Consider the following 25,665-nt stretch of genomic DNA (forward strand, 5'->3'; position numbering starts at 1 on the left):
CATGCGGACGTGCATTGTCCTGTTGGAACAGCAAGTTCCCTTGCTGCTCTAGGAATGGTAGAACGATGGGTTCGATGACGGTTTGGATGTACCGTGCACTATTCAGTGTCCCCTCGACGATCACCAGAGGTGTGCGGCCAGTGTAGGAGATCGCTCCCCACACCATGAAGCCGGGTGTTGGCCCTGTGTGCCTCGGTCGTATGCAGTCCTGATTGTGGCGCTCACCTGCACGGCGCCAAACACGCATACGACCATCATTGGCACCAAGGCAGAAGCGACTCTCATCGCTGAAGACGACACGTCTCCATTCGTCCCTCCATTCACGCCTGTCACGACACCACTGGAGGCGGGCTGCACGATGTTGGGGCGTGAGCGGAAGACGGCCTAACGGTGTGCGGGACCGTAGCCCAGCTTCATGGAGACGGTTGCCAATGGTCCTCGCCGATACCCCAGGAGCAACAGTGTCCCTAATTGCTGGGAAGTGGCGGTGCGGTCCCCTACGGCACTGTGTAGGATCCTACGGTCTTGGCGTGCATCCGTGCGTCGCTGCGGTCCGGTCCCAGGTCGACGGGCACGTGCACCTTCCGCCGACCACTGGCGACAACATCGATGTACTGTGGAGACCTCACGCCCCACGTGTTGAGCAATTCGGCGGTACGTCCACCCGGCCTCCCGCATGCCCACTATATGCCCTCGCTCAAAGTCCGTCAACTGCACATACGGTTCACGTCCACGCTGTCGCGGCATGCTACCAGTGTTAAAGACTGCGATGGAGCTCCGTATGCCACGGCAAACTGGCTGACACTGACGGCGGCGGTGCACAAATGCTGCGCAGCTAGCGCCATTCGACGGCCAACACCGCGGGTCCTGGTGTGTCCGCTGTGCCGTGCGTGTGATCATTGCTTGTACAGCCCTCTCGCAGTGTCCGGAGCAAGTATGGTGGGTCTGACACACCGGTGTCAATGTGTTCTTTTTTCCATTTCCAGGAGTGTATTTCGATCTGACGCAACTTCAGCGGCTTGCGTGGTGATGGGGATTAGATGATGATGATTACATCAACACAACACTCAGTCCCTGAGCGGGGAAAATCTCCGACCCAGCCAAGAATCGAACCCGGGCATTTAGAATTGACATTCTGTCGCTCTGACCACTCAGTTACAGGGGGGCGGACAACTTAAATTGGAAAGAACACACAGAAAATGTTTTGGAGAAGGCGAACCAAAAACTGCGTTTTATTGGCAGAACACATAGAAGATGCAGTCCGCGTGCATAATTGGGTGGTAACGTGCTTGCCTCCCATGCACTGGGCCCAGGATCGATTCCCGACCGGGTTGGAGATGTTCTACACTCAGGGAACTAGGTATAAGGCTTGCACTTGGCGGCCGAACCGGACTGGGACATCCCGGCTAACAATGCCAGACGATCATTTCATTTTTGGAAATACAACAGGTCTACTAAAGAGACTGCTTACACTATGCTTGTCCATCCTCTTTTTCAGTACTGCTGCTCGGTCTGGGATCTGGACCAGATAGGATTAACGGAGTACGTCGAGAAAGTTCAAAGAAGCACGTTTTGTATTGGCTCAAATGACTCTGAGCACTATGCGACTTAATTTTTGAGGTTATCAGTCGCCTAGAACTTAGAACTAATTAAACCGAAGTAACCTAAGGACATCGCACATATCCATGCCCGAGGCAAGATTCGAACCTGCGACCGTAGCAATCGCTCGATTCCAGACTGTAGCGCCTAGAACAGCACGGCCACTCCGACCGGCCACGTTTTGTATTATCGAGAAATAGGGAAGAGAGTCACGGACATGATACAGGATTTGGCATGGAAATCATTGAGACAAAGCCGTTTTCTGTTGCGGCGGTACCTTTTCACGAAATTTCGATCATCAACTTTCTCCTCCAAATGCGAAAATATTTTATTGACGCCGACGTACATATGGAGGAACTATCATCATAATAAAATAAGTGAAATCGAAGCTCGCATGGAAAGATGTAGGTGTTCTTTTCTTTCACTCGCTTTTCGAGAGTGGAATAATAGAATTAGTGTGAAGGTTGTTCGATGAAACCTCCGCCAGGCACTTAAGTGTGATTTGCACAGTAGCCATGTAGATGTAGAAAAAGTCGCAGGTGAAAACGCAGTGTGTGGTGCACAAGGTTTCCTTACAGCGATGGAGCGAGCCAGAGATTAAGAGTTTTTCTTTTTGCCACTGAGGCGAAGGAGTAATTCCCCTGTTATTCAAAAGTAGAGACAATGACACGGAAAGGAGACTGGTACGTCACGGAAGATGAATTAGTCCCACTGAAATGCTGTTTCTCTTTGAGTACACACATTGCTTATCATTAATCTCAGTTTTCCTTGCGCCTTGCTGGACATTAACAGATAAAGATCGATTATTCTCAAACGGTAATCCTTGTCAGTCATCGGATAAAGTTAACGGACTTGACAACGTTCTTTAACAGTTTACAGTTTACGTAAGTGCATTTCACAATGTGCCGGCAACCTGTCAGTTACTAACAAGATGTTCCGCAGCCTTTGATTGCCTCTTCGTCATGAAAGGAGCAGGCCTAACTACACGATCGCATCAGCTGATATGCAACGATAAAGCTACGTTTTCTGTTTGTCCTTCTCACAATGTAATTGTTTCAGGTCGCAAAGCCAACCAATTAGAAATGTTCCATTCATGGGAAAATGAAGATATATTTTTATGACAGAACCTAGTGGACTGACGCTTTCAACAATGAAATATCCAAGCAACTCTCGGCGCGCTTTATCAGTCACACCAACTAAGTGCTGTGCCATACTTTCTTATGCTTCTATTTTTTTCTAAGGATCAAAATCAAAACAAAGGTTACAGTAAAATTTCAACTTCTTCTTCTTTTACTTCTTCCTGCACATATTAAGCATTCTAACCTCCTCTTTATATTTTGTTTCTGTATGAAATCTAGCCAAATTTTATATCCCACTCTATAAAATCCACGTATTACCAAAACCTATGTACCCAAAAAGTGTTATCCAACATAAACTCGTATGCTAAACATATGTTTTTGGATAGGGTCCGCCTTTAGCAAAACACAGTTTTGTTTTATAACCCAAACATGTTTCACTGCAGTTGCAGCATCCTCAGTGGGCTTTTATTTTACATATGTTAAAGATAAAGAACGTTCTTTGTTGTTTCGTATACATATAGCTATTAGTTTATAAAAATGTAATTACAGATATTTGAAAAACACATAAATTATGACAAATTCATACCTTTTTACCACATGGTGTGGTTTTTCTGACTTGTGTTTCTACAGTGACTGTTTGTTCCACAGTTTGTCATCTGCAACCACTTATACCTTAAAGTAGATTAATTGTTTGAGCCAAAATTACGATTTGAAGAACTATGTTATTACTATGCCTGAAATTATTTTAATTCAATGTGTGTGTGTGTGTATGTGTGTGTGTGTGTGTGTGTGTGTGTGTGTGTGTGTGTTTAAACTTTGACTCAACAGAACCTAATATGAACTGAACTGTAACTAATCTGAATGCACCTTGCCTTTGTTAAATGACCAACTGAAGTAAAACAGTTGTCTGTCCCTAATCAAAATTTCCACTTACCTCGACTCTTAACAAAATTGTTGCAGATTACTCGAAAGCACAAAATCAAACAGCAAGTACGCAGCTGCTGAGCCAGACTTCTATTTCTAAATACATACTCGAACTGTCGCATGTGTTAATGCGTAATGAGAAACATTAGGATGAGGAGAACAACTGTACCTATGAAAAGATATGCCAAGACGAAGATTTTAGAATGAAGTATATATTCTAAACGACACAGTAATACTTTGCATGATCTTCACACATAACATGGGTCTGAACACAACTATGCTTAACAAAGTGAACTACGATTTAAAAGGGGAATAGTGTTAAGAGAAATTTTCTATAATAACTAAACAACTTAATTAGTTACTATGTTAATTTATGACTCAGGGAATGGGGTCATCTTTCTCTAAGCTCTGAGCTAGTTAAGAATCTGACAATTTTCATTCCTAGCTGCGCAGTGCTGCAGTCTTACCTCAAACTCGTTCTCTTCCAAACAATATTATTCGAAATACATATTCTCTTAACTTTCTAGTTTATCCATCTTATTCATCCTTGCTGTCCTTTACAATATTCTTCACCTAACAGATGCAATCAAAAGTCAACACAGCACTACTGAATACGACCATCACCTACCACACTTCAACTAAGAATGTTTTAGACTTCAGAGAGGCAAAGACTGTGCCATGACCACAACAAAGATTGTTTAACAGTAACATAACGTGCTCTCTCTTTGACGTGCACATCGATAACATACAAAAAAACAAAATAACGTGACCACCCTATATATCATCCTCCTCCTATTCCCAGTGCAATTTTGTACAAGGGTTACAAATACGAAGAGAAAAATAGTTTCACAGGAATATGTGAATGATTAATCAATATAATTCACCAATAGTAGGTTATTAATTTCTTATGATGTCTATGAGACCGTTCTGAACAGGGTTATTTTGAAAATTTATGTGAGACATTTTGTACTGAAGTAACTACACTGTTTTTGTAGCACACAGGAAGTAGGTCAGGGTGTTATATCACACAAGGCCTACATTTCTGAATCACATCACATATAGCAGTAGTAATTTGCACGATGAAAGTAGGTAGTAGAGTGTCCTTGTCACAAATGACCAAATTGTTGTGGGAAGTTATGTGTAAGGTGACTCAGTGAGACTAAACATAGTCTTCAACTGACAACCCATATGCATGCAAACAGTAAAATGTCGTAGTACCTACTTGAAGCAGACTGTAGATGCATTGATAAGTCCAAAGCCATATTGTAGTATGGAAGAATTTCTTATGAAAGTCAGTTGCAGCTTGTATCAGTAAAATATGCCAACATCTGACAGAATATTTCGGTGTGTAATCAGTAGAGATATTTCTTCTGTCGTGCCAAGACTCAGTCATTTCTGTTAAATGGTCAATCAGTTACAATTTGTTACATAATAAAAATGTATAATTTCCTATATTAAGATAGGAATAATAAGATGTGCGAACATCAGTGAAATACACGAAAGTATAGATAGTAAGGTAGAAAGAGATACATAAGGTTAGTGATCACACACAAGAAATAAACACGTAAGGTTCGTGGTCACACACACAGGTAAGAAGAACACAAACAAATAATTAGGAAAAACATGTATTAGGGAATAACCAAGGTTCACATCAAAGAATACCTTATGCAGTCAATCACACATATTATACCTAATATGGTTAGTATTTGGCATGCTATCTAGTTACATTTCATCCTTTAGTTTGTGCACCTTTTAATCCTTTTACCAATAATTTCATCAAACTTTAAGTAAATTGCACTGTTTACAGTACTATTTGCTTCTTTATCTCATGTTTCATACATTCCCACACGTTCATATTATTTAGCTTCACTGCCCTAACATTTGTCATCTTTGCTCTTCTTAGCCGTTTCTCACCTTTGCCCTACTATATAGTTTCTCATATTTGCCCTACCTCAGCATTTTTCATATTTGCCCTTCCTGATCATTTCATCTCACATTCATTTTTGTAACCATTTCGTTGCTCTTTCTTACCTTTTTCTCTTTGTTTCCTCCTTACACAACTTTCGTGTTTTCTCATACATCTTAAATAACTTATGTGAGCTCCCTACAGTACTATACTTAACATAATCATTTTATTAATAGCACTGCGTCATATCGTAACAATTAATACAGAGAATAAACATTACAAAGAAACTCAATAAATGACGTAAGTATAAAGGCAAATACAACCCGAAAATCCCTTAAGCTAAAGCAGTGCATCTTATTATGTTACATCATATCTAAATACAAGAAGACAGTCTGCGAGATCATACACGTTCGTAGAAAAAACAATTATATGAAAGAATATTATCCTCATGCCATGGCAAAAAGAGTAAAGCTGAAAAGTGAAAAAAAAACATCATTAATATTCCTTATACTTCTTCATACTGTCTGTTCATGTCACACCTCGTGAGTGATGAATTTCATCTTCACTTCCCAAGAATTTAAATTTCCCAAACACCTAGAATGATGGGGAACATTGTGGTAATATCGTTTCATACATATGTAAAGTTTATTTGTTAGACGATGAGAAGGTGGATTAGTTCTACAGAATTCAGTAGAAGTTAAAATTTGAATGCATGTAGATACATACAACTCAGAAAAACAACAAGGTCATTTATCAGTAAAAACAAGGCAGTAGATTCTACCACAAAGACAAATCACAAAAAATCCAGTGAGGTAGCATACAGTAAAAGAGTGTGTCACAGTACAGATTAGCTATCAATGCTGAGCCATATCTTTGCAAAATATTTTCTGTGCACAAATTTAGACAAAAATATACACTTCTCGAATTATTGTAAAGAGTAACTCTTACATGTTGTGCCGTTCCAATGAAAAAATAACAGTACATGTTTTGTAAAAAGGTTGAATAATTTCCATCAGATAATTATAAACTCCACATCAAACTCAAATTACATTACCTTCGTTTCTTATTGTCAGCCAGCCACATCTTTTCAAAAACTTACCCGTATAGCTTATAAACCTGAAATGCATTCCCATGGTATAAAAATTGACTATAAATAGAAATGGGGTCGCTATGACCTAACTATTACTAACTCACTCTTTCTCTACATTAATCATCATAATAATTGCCTCATTCTATGACAGAATTCATCACAAATGTCATAATCATATAATGTACTTCACCAATATAAATCTCATTTCCTATTACAACATTAATCATATTCGCCGTCTTTGTATTAATACACATTTCAAATAAGAATTCCCTCCTCTATTGTCATCCACTTATTTGTACATAAACAACACCTCGTAGCTATAATCATAAATATTACCGTTCAGTAAATATAGCGTCACTACCTCACAACAGACCCTGAAAAAGTCTTACTTCAAAATATCTATCACTCATCTTTCCAAACAACGCAATTACCATCCTAACAGTCTGTATATCTCGTCAAAAGAGGCAGAAAGTGCAAAATGTCTCTATATTATCATCACTGCATACAGCAAAAATATTTCTCAATTGAACAACACATAACTGGTAACTTGTGTATCCTCTCAGAACTGGTATAAGAAAATACTGTCAGTGCTCATTTCATTACAAATTATTTATTCCTATTCGGTTTCTAGCTGAAATTTCGAAGTTCGTAACAGTTTGTTTAGAATATCCATCGTGGCAGAAAATCGCTCGAGTTGTTGTGCGATAAATGAAGTTTGTTGCTCGATAATAGTCGCCCGATTCTTGTCAAAAGTTTCCCGTCTCGTGACGGTAGTCGCTCTGGCATGTGGTGCAATAGCACTGTTTTGCTGCTGACGGTTGATGTACGCTGTAATGCAATACGTAGTTTCGAAAAGGTGATATGTAGTTCTATCATCAGGGTAGAACTTGAGTAGTTATAATCATTCTGTATATGGTCTGCTATGTGAAACATGACGATGTGCCTTGCTCTAGTGTGTACGAATAATTTCAATTTCCACACCATTGTCATGTACAATTCTACGAAAAACAAGAAACAATTTGTGGCTAAGATGCTTGCTTTTACAAGATAAAGACTCAATCACCTCGGCTCCGATAGTTCCGGAGCCTGTACAGAAAATTAGAATAGACATCATCAGAAACATCATTTCAGCCTTTTTTTATTGCTCATGGGAACCACACATTCTATTTTGTACCACCATACAGTGAGACCTTCAGAGGAGGTGGTCCAAACTGATATACACACCGGTACCCCTAATACCCAGTAGCACGTCCTCTAACGTTGCTGCATGCCTTTATTATTCGCCGTGGCGTACTATCCACAAGTGCATCAAGGCACCGTTGGGCCACATTGTCCCACTCCTGCCGCGCAGGATTAGGGGAGCGGTCTAGGGCGCTGCAGTTATGGACTGTGCGGCTGGTCCCGGCGGAGGTTCGAGTTCTCCCTTGGGCATGGGTGTGTGTGTTTGTCCTTAGGATAATTTAGGTCAAGTAGTGTGTAAGCTTAAGAACTGACGACCTTAGCTGTTACGTCTTATAAGATTTCACACATTTTTTTTGTCCCGCCTCTTTGGTTCAAATGGCTCTGAGCACTATGGGACTTAACATCTGAGGCCTTCAGTCCCCTAGAACGTAGAACTACTTAAAGCTAACTGACCTAAGGACATCACACACATCCATGCCCAAGGCAGGATTCGAACCTGCGACTGTAGCGGTCACGCGGTTCCAGACTGAAGCGCCTAGAACCGCTCTGCCACAACGGCCGGCGGTCCCGCCTCTCAACGGCGATTCGGCGTAGATCCCTCAGAGTGGTTGGTGGGTCACGTTCTCCATAAACAGCCCTTCTCAGTCTATCGCAGGCATGTTCGATAGGGTTCATGTCTGGAGAACATGCTGGCCACTAGTCCAGCGATGTCGTTATCCTGAAGGAAGTCGTTCATAAGACGTGCACAATGCGGACGCGAATTGTTGGCCATGAAGACGAATGCCTCGCCAGTGTGCTGCCGATATGTTTCCACTATGGATCGGAGGCCGGTTTTCACTATCGTACGGCCGTTACGGCGCCTTCCATGACCACCAATGGCGTACGTCAGTCCGCATAATGCCACCGCAAAACAGCTGGGAACCTCCACCTTGCTGCACTCGCTGGACAGTGTGTCTAAGGCGTTCAGCCTGACCGGGTTGCCTCCAAACACGTCTTCGACGATTATCTAGTTGAGGGCATATGCGACACTTATCGGTGAAGAGAACCTGATGTCAATCTTGAGCGGTCCATTCGGCATGTTGTTGGGCCCTTCTTTACCTGACTGCATGGTGTCATGGTTGCAAAGATGGACACCGCCATGGACCTCAGGAGTCAAGTTGCGCATCATGCAGCCTATTGCGCACCGTTTGAGTCGTAACACGACGTCCTGTGGCTGCACAAAAAGCATTGTTCAGCATGGTGGCGCTACTGCCAGGGTTCCTCCGAGCCATAATCCGTAGGTAGCGGTCATCCACTGCAGTAGTAGCCCTTGGGCGGCCTGAGCGAGGCATGTCATCGATAGTTCCTGTCTCTCTGTATCTCCTCCATGTCCGAACAACATCGGTTTGGTTCTCTCCGAGACGCCTGGACACTTCCCTTGTTGAGAGCCCTTCCTGGCACAAAGTAACAATGCGGACGCGATCGAACCGCAGTATTGACCGCCTAGGCATGGTTGAACAGCCAAAACGAGCCGTGCACCTCCTTCCAGGTGGAATGTCTGGAACTGATCGACTCTCGGACCGCTTCCGTCTAATAGAAGCTGCTTATGCACGGCTGTTGACATCTTTGGGCGGGTTTATTGACATCTCTGAATAGTCCGTGACACAATATGCACAGTGAACGTCTATCTTCAGGAGTTCTGGGTCCTGAGTAGATGCAAATCTTTTATTGATGTGTGTGTTTATCTCCTCGGTATCATAATCATAATAACGTCATATATCATACTATCTTCAAATCTTGGAAATAATGAATAGTAAATACTCCCTGTTCCTTTTCATTAATCAGTCCTTACACGTGAAACAGTCCATAGTCACACTTCATACATAACACTTCTGCGCAAACAAGCCTTCTTTACTGTTGTGCCTAGGAATACTGCATACCCTGTTCGCTAAACAAACAATCAAACATCTCGTGTTAATGAGTCTTATAACAATAAGACAATTACAATACTTAACTAAGAGTACACAGATGGGTAGCAAGCAAAGGGCGACATACAAATAACCAGTCTTCTTCAGAATAGACAACACAAGTCTGTGCTACATAGATATTCCTAACAAAGTGGGTGACACTAAAGCTGCTGTCGAAGTAGCCGTTACCAGTCTGGCTCGGCGCTTATTTCCTCTTCAAGTATGGGCTGCTGCAGTCATGTCGTCGTCCTGGAAGGGATGTCGGTCAGCGTACGATTAGCTGACTTCTTCTCACAGCCTTCTCTTCCCTATCGTTCCCCAGTGGCGTGCCGGCGCTGACTTTACGCCGTAACATTTACTGCACAACTCATCATGAAAAGAGAATCTCCACAAAAATACATATTACCTAGGACACCGATAATTTCCTTCAGACAACAGAATCTTATCTTTGACAACCTGTAATTATTCCCTGAAGTGATAGAAAACCCTTCATATACTTGTAATGCGTCAGTATCACTATTATTTGCAACAGACGTCCAATTTGGAGAACACAACTACCTTATCATTAATCTGCTTATCTCATCGGAACTGGTATAAATCTTTCATTTTATAGGACTGCTACTGCTGTCCGTAAAAGTGATGTTCGAAGCTGTTTACTTGTTTCACCAATCTGTATTTCACTTCCGAAAATGTTTACTGAGAACACAATTCCTGGGACAACCAGTACGATGTTCCAGATATTTCTGTAAGTGATCAAAGTTTAGTGCGGTCACACCGGTATATTTTGCGTGATGTGACTGATTATTTACTGCCGGAATTGCAAGTCGCTATTCTATAGCACATTCCTGTTGTGTGTTGTTACCTGTGTGCCACAGTCGAACTTCAGTGAAACTGCCGCTTGGTTTTCTCTACATCTTTTGCTAACGAGGTCAAATATCTATTAAATGCAAGTGATTTTTCGTTTTAACATTTTTTTACAGGGTCAAATTTTGTTACTGTCATGAAATGTTTGTAATCAGAATTTTCAGTTTGTCAGTATCGGAATGCACTTTGTCGTAAATATGACACATTCTTGAAACTTCCTGGCAGATTAAAACTGTGTGCCCGACCGAGACTCGAACTATGGACCTTTCCCTTTCGCGGGCAAGTGCTCTACCATCTGAGCTACCGAAGCACGACTCACGCCCGGTGCTCTCAGCTTTACTTCTGCCAGTATCCGTCTCCTACCTTCCAAGCTTTACAGAAACTCTCCTGCGAACCTTGCAGAACTAGCACTCCCGAAAGTATTGCTCGTCAATGTGGGATCCGTACCAGATCGGGTTGACGGAGGAGATAGAGAAGATCGAAAGAAGAGCGGCGCATTTCGTCACAGGGTTATTTGGTAGCCGTGATAGCGTTACGGAGATGTTTAGCAAACTCAAGTGGCAGACTCTGAAGAGAGGCGGTCTGCATCGCGGTGTAGCTTGCTCGCCAGGTTTCGAGAGGGTGCGTTTCTGGATGAGGTATCGAATATATTGCTTCCCCCTACTTATAGCTCCTGAGGAGATCGCCAATGTAAAATTAGAGAGATTCGAGCGCGCACGGAGGCTTTCAGACAGTCGTTCTTCCCGCGAACCATACGCGACTGGAACAGAAAAGGGAGGTAATGACAGTGGCACGTAAAGTGCCCTCCGCCACACACCGCTGGGTGGCTTGCGGAGTATAAATGTAGATGTAGATGTAGAAAGAAAGGATACTGCGGAGACATGGCTTAGCCACAGCCTGGGGGATGTTTCCAGAATGATATTTTCACTCTGCAGCGGAGTGTGCGCTGATATGAAACTTCCTGGCAGATTAAAACTGTGTGCCGGACCGAGAGATGGTAGAGCACTTGCCCGCGAAATGCAAAGGTCCCGAGTTTGAGTCTCGGGCACACAGTTTTAATCTGCCAGGAAGTTTCATATCCCGCGCACACTCCGCTGCAGAGTGTAAATCTCATTCGTGACACATTCTTAATCATAGCTCTCAAGTTACTATCATTAATTTCAACATATTTACATTAAGATAATAGAAGACAGTTCCTTGTACTTATCGATTAAATGAATAGTACAAGAAGACGAGTGTAGCAAGAAACTGAAAAAAACTAACACTCATCCCGGGGGGGCATCGTACGCCAGTTCGTGTATCCAGAAGAGTATAATCGATCCACTATCTACGTTTGAACGTAATGAAATGTATGGAATTCAGATTGTCATTTCTTTTCGTAATTATTTTGCACAATGATCAGTATAATTGCGCGCTGTTTGTGCTCTGTCTTGTGTGTAAGTCGATTTATGTATAAGAAAATAATCGCCTAAGTTCTCTGTATGAAACCTACGTAACTGTAAGCTTTCTTTATCCACAAAACTTCGTTCGAATGCGAGAGAGACTGTGTTCTCGAGAAAAGTCACCTAAATGCCGTGAATACATACAGACACCCAAACACCAAAATATGAATAAGAATGACTAAGGCCATCGCACTTGCATTCTCTTTCAGTGTGTGTGTAAGCTGTTGTTCCGTAAGTCTTGGGAAACGGTCTGGTTCGAAGCTTCACCTGTTCTTCACAGGCTGCGATAGCCAGATGTCCGATTTCTTGTTCTGCATGAGTTGCAATGATAGAGGGTATTACATTGTTTTCGTTGGATAGTTTTCCTACTTTGTCATTGTGCGGATTTGTTTCACTGTTTAAGATCGTATAGGCTATTGTGTTGTTTATTAATATACAAAATTGTTCTATTTGTTCTTCAGAATTTAATGTCAAAGTTTCCACTTGTTCGCTAATTTCTTTTACTGTTATGTTACGATGTTCGTTCTGTTCTTTTATCTGTGTAACTATCGCACTTGGAACTACAGCCTTGATTTTAACCAACAATTCGTTCTTCACATTACGCTGACTTGTCTTCAAGTATTCGTGGTCCGTTTCAAGGTCATGCAATCTACTTGCAAAACTGTTGTTTGTTGAATGAAGATCATTTTGCAATTTCTTCCCAAATCTCTACTGATAAATTCCGTATTTTCAATTTCATTTCTCCCTGTGCTTTTCTGTTCTCTTCCTGTGATTTCCTGTTCTCATCTCGTATTTTTCTATTCTCTTCCTGTATTTAATCGATTTTCTTACTCATTTCAACTTGTGTTTTTTTAAGCATCCGGCGAATGGATTCTAGGAAATTTGTGGGATTCGCGCAGTGTGATTCTATGTAATTGTTGACTGAAGGTGACGTGTGCTGTGTTCGTTCAGAAGACACTGATGGAGGACGTGATTCTGATGTGTCTGTTACCTGTGTAAAGTTTCGCACGACCGTGGCGGCTTTAGTACGCTTTTGCTACACTGTGACCACTTATCGCCGACCGACTCAACTTCAGAATTCACGTGTTCATCACCCATCGTCTGTTCTGTTTCAATACTGTTCGCTAAACTGGTTAATAATAGTGGATCCGCGCAATATCCTGCTGTCTAATGTAAACAATTGGTATTTTCTAATCACTCAAGCTAGATTATCTCATCCTGTATCGACTCGTTATTTTGCAACACCCTCTGTTGTCTTGCGCTAAGTCTATCATATTGTTTTCTATTGTACCAAATATGATGCAACACTATTTCTTGGAGAAACAAAATTGCTACAATGACCAAACAAACAAAATTGTACTATTGTGCACGCAAATATTCAAAAATGAAAGAAATCCACACAGAAATTATTCCATTATGCCACTGCCTATGCAACAAAGTAATCTGTAGTTGTTGCACGACATAAAATTTCACAAACTGAACACAGAATTTTAAATGAATTGCCTGAAAAAGAAGTAAAACATTAGTAAAATTAGTGCAGCGGTACTTTTGCTTTCGAGCAATCCAACACTGACTACGTATTACCAAAAGAACCAACGAACCGTCCTGGCAGACAAGTCGACATATGTACCTCCCCACTATATTTTGTTTCTATATGGAATCTCGCCAAACTTTATCTCCCATTCTATAAAATCTACGAATTATCAAAAACTATGTACTCACAAACTGTTATCCAATGTAAACTCAAATGCTAAACTTTGACTCAACAGAACCTAATATGAACTGAACTGTAACTGATCTGAATGCACCTTGCCTATGTTAAATGACCAACTGAAGTAAAACAGTTATCTGTCCCTAATCAAAATTCCCACTTACCTCGCAATTTGACAGAATTGTTGCAGATTTCTCGAAAGCACAAAATCAAACAGCAAGTAAGCAGCTGCTAACCTAAGCTTCTATTTCTAAATACAAACTCGAACTGTCGCGTGTGTTAATGCGTAATGACAAACAGTAGGATGAGGAGAACAACTGTACCTATGAAAAGATATGCCAAGACAACGATTTTAGAATGAAGTATATATTCTAAACTACACAGTAATACTTGTGTGATCTTCACATACAACACGGGTCTGAACACTACTATGCTTAACAAAGTGAACAATGGTTTAAAAGGGGTATAGTGTTAACAGAGAATTTCTATAAAAACTCAACAACTTAATCAGGAAATGGGGTGACGTTTCTCTTAACTCTGAGCAAGTTAACAATCTGATAATAATAATTCCTAGCTGCGCAGTCCTGCAGTCTTACGTCAAACTCCTTCTCTTCAAGACATAATATTACTCAAAATTTATATTCTCTTCACTTTCTAGTATATCCGTCTTATTCACCCTTGCTGTCCTTAGTAATATTCATCTAACAGATGCTGCATTGGCAGCACTACAGAATACATCCGTCACCTACCACACTTCAATTAAGGATATATCAGAATGCGCAGAAGCAAAGGCTGTGCCACGACAAGACCAAAGATTCTTTAACAGTAATTGTGGCTCTCTGACGTGCACATCAATAACATACAAAAACCTAAATGTCGTGACCACCTTACACAATTTGCCTGTAAAGCCCTTTTGGTTGAAATTATTGAGCTTTGATTTTCTCCGGCTTCCTAAAGATCTTCTGAGCACTGGGTGATGTACAATGAGACGACAAAAGTCACGGGATGCCTCCTAATATCATATCAGACCTTCTAAACATTTATGGTGGTGTCTGATTGTTCTATATCGTGTCTCCCTACCACTTTCGCGCAACGACGCTCTGAGAGTGTTTTTTGGGGAATTGACTAGTTTGACTCGGGACCTGTTGCTGGTAAGGAGATGCCAGACCACACATGACATGTAGAATTCAGAAGAGTTCAGTGAGACTAGCGATGATATAACCAAATACTTAATGATCTCAGCGTCAGCTCCACTGCACTCCCTGTACAAGAATCTTAATACTAACTAAATTTAGTGGAAGGGGTTCAAGGCTTTCCTATTTTTAGTTAGCTGGTAAAATAACATCGAAAAAGCAGTTAAGTTTACCATTGGAATTTTTATTCTACTCACAAAACATTGTTTATAAATTGCACTATTGATAAAAGGAAATATTTTAATACAGGATGATAAAAACCAACTGCGTACAACAAAAATGTGAACGAATATTCCGTGAATGGGTTTTCAAGTTCTACGATGGATCGAAGGATGAGCTATGCCATATCACATCTATAATCTAGGTTTAAATTAAGTTTCACAAAAGAGCAAACTATCAAAATGGTCTACAGTGACCCTCAATTATCTTTAATTACTTATCTAACTAGTCGTAAATTACAGTACCTGATGTGGCTTCTCAATAACTATATAACAGAAAAATCATCGCGTTTCAGATTTTTACTTCAAGTGGCAAATGTGAACACCATGAGCTTTAATTGACGATCGACACTAGTATTACGCAAAAAGGAGGTGTAACAGATGAGACTCCTGCAGTTCTGAGTGAAGTTTTATGCGGCATCGCGTGCGTTCATTACCTTGCGGTGTTCGTCAGGGGGGCGGCGGCCGGCGCAGCAGCCATCCAGCTCGTCGTCTCGTAATTAACTAACCTCTCCTAACTTCTCCTTCCTACAATTTACCGAAGATGGTTTAAAAAAAAAACTATCTGCCTATGTTTTCATCTGACCAATCAGGGTCTCAGTGTTAACCTTAAGCTCCGCCTACAAAAATTCTGTCTATCCAATGAGAAACGTTACACTTTTCGTGGTGGGGCAATGTTTTTAAAGTTTGCAACGTAACAGAGACGCGAAAAAGTCTCACGCTAAAACCTGCAGCTAGTGTGGTCCTTTCAGCGTTATCGTAAGATCTATACTGTTCTTCGGTAGGGACCTAGCTTTTAACATGGGCTGGGGGGTGGTCCTTGACGTAACAGAGATGCGAAAAAGTCACACGATAAAACTTGCGGGTGGTGTCGTCCTAATGGTTAGCTGGCGACGTGGGTGTCCGGTCCGTCCCTTATCGTAGGGCCTTTTAGCTTAACACGGTTCTGCTCTCGGCTTCTGTTCTCGTTTCTCCCCTCGGAACTGTGTGTCTCACAGTGGGAAGGTATGACATGCATTTAGGCATTCTTGTGTTAGTCTGTGGTATTCCATTTGCTTACTCCTTACTCGTATTACTTTGGTTAATTTAATGTCAAGATTTATACGGAGCTATGTGACATACTACTGGATTTGCTTATCATGTCAGGGTTTTCATGGAAGGTGTTGGATTTGCCTGACACCTTACAACCTGCTTATTTTCAGCCCCATGCAGCAACTCGACGTGGCACGGATCAACAAATCGAAAGTCCCCAGCAGAAATATTGAGCCATGCTGCCTCTATAGCTGTTCATATTGCGAAAGGATTGCCTGTGCAGGAACTGACTTGTCGACTACGTCCCATAAATGTTGGATGCAATTAGTATCCGCCGATCTTGGTGGTCAAATCATTCGCCCGAATTGTCTAGAATGTTCTTCACACCAATCGCTAACAACTGTGGTCAGATGACACGGCGCATTGTCATCCATAAAAATGGGGTGCAAATGGTCTCCTAGTAGTCGAACGTAACCATTTTCAGTCAGAGATCGGTTCAGTTGGGCCAGACGACCCAGTCCATTCCGTGTAAACACAGCTACATCTACATCATACTCCGAAATTCATCTAATGGTGTGTGGCGAAGGGTACTTTCGGTGCCACCAGCTGAACCCCCCAACCCGTTCCACTCGCGAATAGTGTGTGGGAAGAACGTATTATAACCTCCAGTACTTACGGGACCTTTCCTAGGATCTCTTACAGTTTACTAAAATCATATTAACATTTTCTATCTCTGATCTAAGTGGACCAAGATTCTCTGAGGTCACTGTGGCTGACTTAACAGGCAAATCGCCTTTGATCCCAAGGGAGGGATTCTCTAACCTAAAGAAGCCCCATATACAAGCCACACGTACTTGGCTACTCTAGTAGTCGCTTCGTGCGTGTAGTGCACACCTGACCTATTAAGGGGAACCCTACAATTCTGCACCCAATAGCGGAGGTCGAGAAATTCGCGTCCAATTTCGTTGCAGAGTCGACTCAGCTTCTGGCTTAGACCTTCCACTCTGCTCCAAACCAGAGGACCACTATCAACCCTTGGTACGTGCTACAAATATACAGCTTAGCCTGCACCCAGCGTGAGTTGCTAGTTGCCTGTAGCAAATTAGCCAGCCGATGAAAAGAGCCGAGGATGGCCTCAGAACCCAAACGGCTGGTGTAACTCGTGCCGACATGTGCCACTGCATGCAGTCGGTTGCACCCGGTGCGCTTGATAGCCGTGGGCAGGGTCTCCTCCACATCGCGGATGATACCTCCCGGCAAACATACCGAATACACTCTGGAATTGTTTCCCGCCTTGCCAACGTTGGAGCTCTCAGTGACAATCATATCCACACTCTGTTCTTGTCCGGACAGGGCAGGAAAATCGATCGCTGGCCCAACAGGAGAGGCATCCCGTGCTGGCTCAGAGCAAACTGGTAGCACAGTGGGTTTAGTAACATGCTACTATTCGGAATGAAAATATTGATCAGTTGTCGGTCAATAAAGAAAATCAAAGCTATTACTCTGCTGTAAACGTGTAGAGAAAGAGTGAGGGGAGAGAGAGAGAGAGAGAGAGAGAGAGAGAGAGAGAGAGAGAGAGAGAGAGAGAGAGAGAGCGCACAACGCCTCATTCTTTCAAGTAGTCATATAAGAGAACAAGTCCAAGCTGAATGTTGCTTTCATTCGTTATATTGTTATGTTTTGCACCTCTTAAATTTCTGTGGAGTAAGAGTTGGGCACATGTGAGGGCAGTGACATTCTGAGGACTCCCGGTGCTCAGACGTGGGTGAGAACATTTATCAAAACCGTTGGATCGTCTATAAGAGTAGTGGTTCTTATATTCTAGTCCGTTCATCTTAATGCGTTGTTTCCCGTCGTTTTAGGCGAAGTCTGTAGAAATTCTTTAATTTAACACCCAAACTGGTTCGAATTTTTAAACAATTGTATTCCCAAAGCACAGCGATACTGTAGAAGTGTAGTGTTTTGATTAGTGAGTAGATTACTTACAAGTTAGTGCTGTAATTTGAAGAACGATTATCTATGTCTTATCGACATGAGAGATAACAGAAATTACGAAATAATACTATTCCTTGGGTAATCATGTTAATATAAAAGTTGTTTACTCAGCGTTTTGTTCTCGTGGGGGTCCACAGCCTCAGTATATTTTAAGAACGAAAACATGGTGCAAGCAGGTTGTAATCTGTGTAGCCCTTGTAGTATAGCCAAAGACACTTGGAACCATGTCTATGGGTAGTCGATAGTATTGTGTACGATTGTGGCACTATGTTACTGGAATTATTTGTTCGTTAAACTTAAGTGCATCAGGCAGAGCATAAGAAAACAAATCGACAGGTTATATGGTGCAATAAAAAATAACTGCATATACATTATAATAGCTATACAACACATTTTGATAAGGTATCCATCAGAGGTTGTGTTGAGGAACTTAATTGATTATTATAATATGTATTCAAAGCATGTAGTAGATAAAGTAAAGTTTGACTAAATCATACTAGAAGTTTCCTGTCTCAGTTCGGGCTATACGTTGGCCCTAGTTACATATTAGCTTATGAAACCACCAAAGTTTGAAACTTTTAGTATACATTGAACATGACACATCATGTGTGCGTTTTAGATTTGAACTTTTAACAAGATTAAGCATTATGTTCTTCTAGTTCCATTAGTATCATTTGAACAGTTGCTACTACTTCAGCTATGTATACACTGTGTAGTATTTATTTGTTTATTTTAAGCAGATAATTCCGATAAATTCCCTTCACATGATACTGGATGTTCCAAACGTTGTTGATTTCGTAAGTTAATACGCACACATATAGCGCAAACTGACTCAGCTAACTGCTAGTGTGATTTATTCCAACTATCTACTGTATACTTTGCGTACATATTATAATAATTAAATAAGTTCCCCAACATAACTTCTAGTGGATTCCTTGTCAGGCGGCCGGAGTGGCCGAGCGGTTCTAGGTGCTACAGTCTGGAACCGCGCCACCGCTACGGTCGCAGGTTCGAATCCTGCCTCTGGCATGGTTGTGTGTAATGTCCTAAGGTTAGTTAGGCTTAAGTAGTTCTGAGAAGTTATGTCCCATAGTGCTCAGAACCATCTGAACCATTTGAACCTAGTCAAACTGACATATAAATCTAGTATAAGGTATTTAAAATTACTTTGTTACTGTACCATACATTCTGTCGATATGTGTTCCGTGGCTGCGCTCGATGGACTTAAGGGGAACAAGCATAAAGTTCCAGTAAATATTGCACCACAATTGTCAAGGCACTGTCGACTATCCATAGGCACGGTTCTAAGCGTGTTTGGCTATACCATAACAGCTGAGCCTGTGTGAAGATATGGCAGCTTTCTATTCGTGTTTAACTAATGGACCTAATCTAATGCACTACTAGATGAAATTTATGCTATACGCGCGCGTTACATTTGTACTGGCTATTTAGTCAAATATGACACGAAGCTTGAGGCTTGTGAAAGTAAGTAACTTTGTCTATGAAGTACAGAATGTCCATATATTCCCTTTACAACTTCAAAATTTTATTACAACGGCAGTTGTTGAAATATTTTAACAACATTTCTTTTATTGTAATCACTGTTAACTAAAGTTTTTATATATAATAAATTTATGTGTTTCAGATACTCTGTTGATGGAAGGAACTGAATCTCTATAAAATGGCAACTCCTGGAGAGAAGCGCAACGTGTGTCCTGGTTTATTGACGCGAAATTGGATATTCAGACTCAACGAAAGTTCAGAAGTATGGAATAGATCCACTATCGCGCCCTTCAATCCGTGCATGGCACAAAAAAATTTATGGAGACAGGGGCAGTGTTGGATAAATGGAGGAGCTGGCGACCAAGAACATCTGAGAAGAAGATCGATCGTGTTTTAAACGTCTTCACTCGTTCAATTACGAAGTTCATTCGCATTGCTCCCAGACAGTTGCAACTACCACGTTCACGCTGCTGCTACGATCAAAGGTTCGAATCCTGCCTCGGGCATGGATGTGTGTGATGTCCTTAGGTTCGTTAAGTTTAAGTAGTTCTAAGTTCTAGGGCTGATGACAGATGTTAAGTCCCATAGTGCTCAGAAACATTTGAACCACGTTCAATTGTGCGTAAGGTCCTCCACAAGGAACTTACGGTTGCACGCTTACACAGTGCAACTGTTACAGACACTTAAAGAAAATGGCAAACCAAAACGGACAGAGATTGCACTCAACATGCTGGAACGCCTTTCGGAGAATGAACCATTCCTCGAGCGAGTTTGTTTCAGTGACGAGGCAATGTTTCATATTTCTAGGACATTAAACAGACACATTGAGAGAATCTGGGGATCTAAACACCCCCATGTGACTAGGGAGCTTCACCGGGATAGTCCGATAGTGAATGTGTGGTGTGGAATAATGTGCAACCGAATAATCGGTCCATTTTTCTTCAACGAGTCAATAATTTCTGCAGATGTTTATGTCGACCTTCTGACCGAATATGTAGCGCCACAATTGATTGACTTACAACCGACTATCGTTTTCTAGCAAGATGGTGCACCACCTCATTGGGGACTGCATGTTCGCCGGTTCCTCAATGAAACATTTCCAGGCAAGTGTATTGGGAGGGATGGGCCAATTCCCTGGCCACCACGTTCGCCAGATATCACTCACTTGGAGATTTTTGTGAGGGGCGGCGGGGGGGGGGGGGGGGGGTATGTAAAAGATATCGTGTATCAAACACAATGCTGACTTGAAGCAAGCCGGCCGGTGTGGCCGAGCGGTTCTAGGCACTTCAGTCTGGAACTGCGCGACCGCTACGGTCGCAGGTTCGAATCCTGCCTCGGGCGTGGATACGTGTGATGTCCTTAGGTTAGTTAGGCTGAATTAATTATAAATTCTAGAGTACTGATGACCTCAGAAGTTAATTCCGATAGTGCTCAGAGCCATTTGAACCATATTTCTACAACTGTCATTGCAATAAAATTTTGAAGTTGTAAAGGGAATTTATGGACACCCTGTATATATGTACACTAGATCTCTCATGTAGACTGACAATGGATAAATTAAGGTCGCCATTTTTGTGAATGCATTTCAGGTGCTTGAAAATGACCGACGGTCGAAATTGTCTAACAGCACAGACAGTAAATAGACTGCAGCCTGTTTGAACCATGTTTACCGTTGCTATTTCCTCAGAAGATGACATTTTGAGTCACTGTTTTTATACAATAAATTACGTATTATGGCAACTTCCAGCTGATAAGATTAATCAAGACACCTTTACAGAATTAGTAGATCCACAAAAAAGTTCGATAGCGAAAATGGCGCAAGACTTCCGAAATTCTCAGAAAAATAGGTGAAGCTATAGGGAAACACGGATGATATACAATATGCACAAAAACCAAGAGGTAACAGTAAGAACAGAAGACCAAGAGAACCGCTCGTATTGGAAAGGACGCTTGATGGGGATATAGTCTTTCTCACCTACTATTCAAGCTGTATATCGTAGAGGCAATGATGAAAATACGAGGGCCTGTTGAAAATAATATATCGGAATTTTTTTATTCTGTTCTCATTATCGGTTGAGGTGTTACACGTCACGCGTATTACTCAGTCGACTTCCCCGCTTCCCTGAGGCAAAGTGCAACCCAATGCCGCTAGAGGGCTCTGAATTTTAGTTTGTAACATAGCCGTGTGCAACGGTAACTGCGCCGATGCGTGAGAAACAGCGTCCTGTAATCGAGTTTCGAACTGGAAGAGCCGTCCAAACATGGAGTATCTTCTCCTTCAGCGTGACACAGCCAGGCCACACACGAACGCTGCGACATCTGCAACCACTTGCTTGGTTCGCTGTCATCGATCATCCTCCATACCTTCCCGACTTGGTCCCACCCATTTTCATCTGTATCCAGAACTTAAATAACACCTTCGAGGACTTCATTTTGATAGGGAAGAAGCGGTGCAAGCAGAGGTGACGTTGTGGCCCCGTCAACAAAGTCAAACATTCTACAGAGACTGTATCACCAAACTGATCTCTCGTTGGGAAACATGTCGTCATCGTCAGGGCGAACAAATATACAGACTTGAAAAATAAAAATGTAGAATCTCTGGATGTCCAGCTTTATACAGATGGCTGCGTGACCTCGGCTGAGCAGTACAGAATGTCGAATCAGAACACTTTTCAGCCTTCTAAATTACAATTGTTATTTTATTAATCAACCAGTTTCGGCGATATATTACGCTATCTTCAGGCCCCTTGACCGACATATAAAAAGATTTCCACCCCTCGTCTAATCAAAATAGGGGCCAACATTCACTTACTCGTATTTGTAGATTTTTGACACAGCGATACCTTCGATCATCACTTGCAAGGGACTTTCACTGCTAGAAGTTACTTATCACTGAAATGAAAAGCACTGTTAAACTATGACAACTATAGAGCCAGTCCTGCTGTGCTCATAGTCACTTGATGAAGTTGGCGGTGTTAAAAGAAAAAAATATTAGCAGTTCGAGTTTCAGGAAACCCTACCAATTCATGATTGCTTGACAGTTCACACAGTCAACAGTTTTTTAAATAAGGCTGTTAAAACTATTAAAATGAAACTGAATGAAATTTACAATGCTCCGCTGAAGCTTATAAGCCCACAAAACTGGTTTCGCAACTGTTAAGTTGCTTCTTCTGGTGCAAATATCTGTTCGAAATAGGTTTTTTTTTTTTTTAAATTAATGCAGCTATCTGAGATATCCTAAACTACGTGGAAGAAAAATATTACTCAAAAACCTAGGACACTTGTGTGGTTCATATACGTCCCACAAGAACGGGTTTATATATACTTAACAAATGCAACGAGTAAGTTCATATCAAAAGGAAGTTACTTACAAATGATACGTCATAGGTTAAAGAATGCCACAGAGTAACAATTGGCGTGGCAACGTAAAGTTTTTACTCCTGCTCAATTCATAAAAAAACCATCGTCAAATGATAAAAAGACCATCGTCAGTGATGAATGTCATGTCTGAAACGAAAGAATAGAATCAGAATTCAGAATTGAGAATTGATCCTTGAGTAAAAAACAGTGAAACAGTAACTCAAATTAAAACTAGGTGGGGACCATCCTCGTGTGACGGCCGCTGTGGCCGAGCGATTCTAGACGCCTATTGCTATGGTCGCAAGTTCGAATCCTGCCTTGGGCATGGATGTGTGTTATGTCCTTAGGTCAGTTAGGTTTAAGTAGTTCTAAGTCTAGGGGACTGATGACCTCGGATGTTAAGTCCCGTAGTGCTTAGAGCCATTTGAACCATTTGAATCATCCCCATGCGACTTGGATCAGCTGCCAAAACGGTACTGGCCTGCGTTAAGACGCGACCTGTTCACTTTCCAGTTAAAATTGCTGTTGTCGGCCTATCAAGTAACAAAATGTCCCTCATAGATGTTATTCGGTGAAGTACTGAACCCTGTGGTGACTGAAGAATACAGTCAAGTTGGTAATGAAAACTAGTAAATTTAATGCGCTGAAATCTGCTGAAAATGATTTTTGCTGTTATCGAGAGGGGCACCAATGACCGAAAGGAAGAAGCGTATGTCGCCGGTCAAATTTACCGAAATCCGGCACGCTAATGTGTATTTGCCACTAAGGTAGTAGCTGACAACATAAGCTACCGATTCAGTTCTACGAAGAAGAGAAGCCTAGAAAATGTGGACGCATTTTTCTGGGACTGGAGATATGAACTACACTATAACAAGGAAAAAAGCTGACGTCCTTTATCTATTTATACGTAAACATAATCTGTTAAAAATAGCGTTTAATTCCGTTTATAAGACACTTAGAATTTAAAAGGAAAACTTGTTTTCTGACAAAAATACGGCTTAATAACTGAAATTCGATATAAATGTAGATACTGCTTTAAAAATTTACTCGTACTATTTTTTATGAAATGTGTACGAGAAACGTGCTTCAAAGCACCACAGTTATACAGTCGAATTGTCGAAAGATGCCTGCATAAATGAATACAGAGACCACCTGGTATGAAAACTTTGCAGGAAAATGAAAAAATTGCAGAAATCGGATTTTCCTGTGATCACAAGATTTATAAAATTCGTACTTGTCCAAAACAACCTGCCACTCACCAACCTTGATTAATAGTGCAGATGATCAAATGAAATTACTCTGAATACAACTGCAGTGGCTAAGATCTCCATGTTCATAAAGCACACAGGGTAGTTCAAGAGCAACTGTACACACGTTGTGGGTGTAATGTATGCATAAAAATAAGAATAATATGTTAAATAAAGTTTTGCCTGTTACTGCTTTATTGCGGAGTTATGCAGTAGAGTAGGGATCACAAGTGCAGCACAACGAACAGAAAATTAATTCTTCTCAGAAAGCAATGACAGGAAGGGACCCGAAATCCAACTCAACTATGCACTGTACATTTACTCCAGGACATGTTAAATATGATATCCATGTAGACGAAGCCTACGACGTGCTCGACTTCTTACCGCTCTAGGAATGTTGCAAGCTCTGTTCACCTCACTCTTCACAGTTGCATAGCTACATATAAAAAAAAATTGCTTTACCCCGGTTCCCACAACTCCTGAAGGTAGATGTAGACTGTGGATAATTGTATCACAGACACAGACCCAGACCCTTTGACTGTTCAGAGATATCACTAAACCCGCCCAAAGATGTAAACAACCATGCATGAACAGCGCCTATTAGACGGAGAGGGTCCGACAGCCGATCAGTTTCAGCCATTCCACCTGGAAGGAGGTAAACGGCTCGAGTAGTCTGTGGTTCATACATGCCTATACGGTCGATATTGCGGCTCAATCGCGTCCGCATTGTTACTTTGTGCCAGGAAGGTCACTCAACAAGCGAAGTGTCCAGGCGTGTCGGAGTGAACCAAAGCGATGGTGTTCGGACATGGAGACGATACAGAGAGACCGGAACTGTCGATGACTTGCCTCGCTCAGGCCACCCAAGGGCTACTACTGCAGTGGATGACCGCTACCTACAGATTATGGCTCGGAGGAACCCGCGCAGCAACGCCACTATGTTGAATAATGCTTTTCGTGCAGCCACAGGACGTCGTGTTACGACTCAAACTGCGCGCACTAGGCTGCATGATGCGCAACTTCACTCCCGACGTCCATGGTGAGTTTCATCTTTGCAACGACGACACCATGTAGCGCAGTACGGATGGGCCCAACAACATGCCGAATGGGCCGCTCAGGATTGGCATCACGTTCTCTTCACCAATGAGTGTCGCATATGCTTTCAGCCAGACAATTGTTGGAGACCTGTTTGGAGGCAACCCGTTCAGGCTGAACGACTTAGACACACTGTCCAGCGAGTGCAGCGAGGTGGAGGTTCCCTGCGGTTATGGGGTGGCATTATGTGGGGCCGACGTACGCCGCTGGTGGTCATCGATGGCGCCGTAACGGCTGTACGATAATGAATGCCATCATCCGACCGATAGTGGAATCATT

The sequence above is a fragment of the Schistocerca gregaria genome, chromosome 5, assembly GCF_023897955.1.
Source record: "Schistocerca gregaria isolate iqSchGreg1 chromosome 5, iqSchGreg1.2, whole genome shotgun sequence".
Classification (NCBI taxonomy): Eukaryota; Metazoa; Arthropoda; class Insecta; order Orthoptera; family Acrididae; genus Schistocerca; species Schistocerca gregaria.